A 1,186-nucleotide genomic window follows, 5' to 3' on the forward strand; every position below is an offset into this window, starting at 1 on the left:
GAAATCTTTCCTGTGAGTGGGACAGGCACCGAGGAGCAGAGAGGCTTGAAACGTGGCGCCTCCTCCTGGTGACACAAACTTGAATGTTGTGCCGTCAAGGACTTGAGGCACTTGCTGATGAAAATCAAAGACTACAACCTCCAGGAGGGATTACAATGTAAAGAAGACAGCAATCCTCACAAATAGGTCGCATCATGATACAAGGAGAAACAATTGAAGTTCTCAAGGAGTCCACCCTGCTTGGATCCACAGTCAGTGCTCATGGAAGCAGCCATCAAGAGATCAAACGATGCATTGCATTGGGGTATTTTGCTTCATGAGACCCTACAGGACTGTTGAAGACCAAGGTGACACTTTGAAGACTAAGGTGAGTCTGACCCAAGTCACGGCATTTTAAATTTCTGCATGTGCATGTAAAAGCTGGGCAGTGAATAAGGAAGACTGTAGAAGCATTGATGCACTTGAACTTTGCTCTTGGGAAGGTGTGGCAGTTACATCACCTCCTGTCAACTTGTGAAGGGGTGGAGTCTAGCCTGTCAATCAGGTTGCAGCTTGATGACCTCATTTGGAGAAATAGCTCACTGGAGGTCAGATACACCTCTCCTCTCTGCTTCATCTTCCTGCTGAAAAGACACACGGAGCTATGTTGATGGAGACAGGGCCCTGGAGCTGGAGGAACCAGGTGAAGACCCACAGCAGCGCTGAGCTGCTTCCACTGCCACTGGATCCACAAGACTTCCCACCCACTGGCCTGTGATCTTCCTATATTCGGCATCATTGCATGTGTTGCATGAGTCTGAAGAGGAATTTATGGATTGGTATCAGACATATGGGCTAATATCGGACTTATGGACCTGATCTGGACTGGGCTGGGATGTTTTCTGAATATACAATTACCCTTTATATAAAGCTCTTTCGTATACACACAAGAGTGTCTATGAATTTGTTTCTCTAGTCAACCCGGACTAACACAGGAAGAGTATTGAAAATACTGTGGACTGCCAGAAGAACAAATCCTCTTGCAAGAAATATAACCAGAATGTTCCTTGGAAGCAAGGCTGGTGAGACTCAATATCACATACACTGGACATTTTTTTTAGAAGAGACCAGACCTAGGGAAGGACATTGCTCTTGGTAAAGGCGAGGGCACGTGGGAAAGGGGAAGACCGCCAACAAGCTGGGCTGA

The sequence above is a fragment of the Echinops telfairi genome, unplaced genomic scaffold, assembly GCF_000313985.2.
Source record: "Echinops telfairi isolate 266 unplaced genomic scaffold, ASM31398v2 ScPeMD7_23;HRSCAF=83, whole genome shotgun sequence".
In the NCBI taxonomy this organism is placed as follows: Eukaryota; Metazoa; Chordata; class Mammalia; order Afrosoricida; family Tenrecidae; genus Echinops; species Echinops telfairi.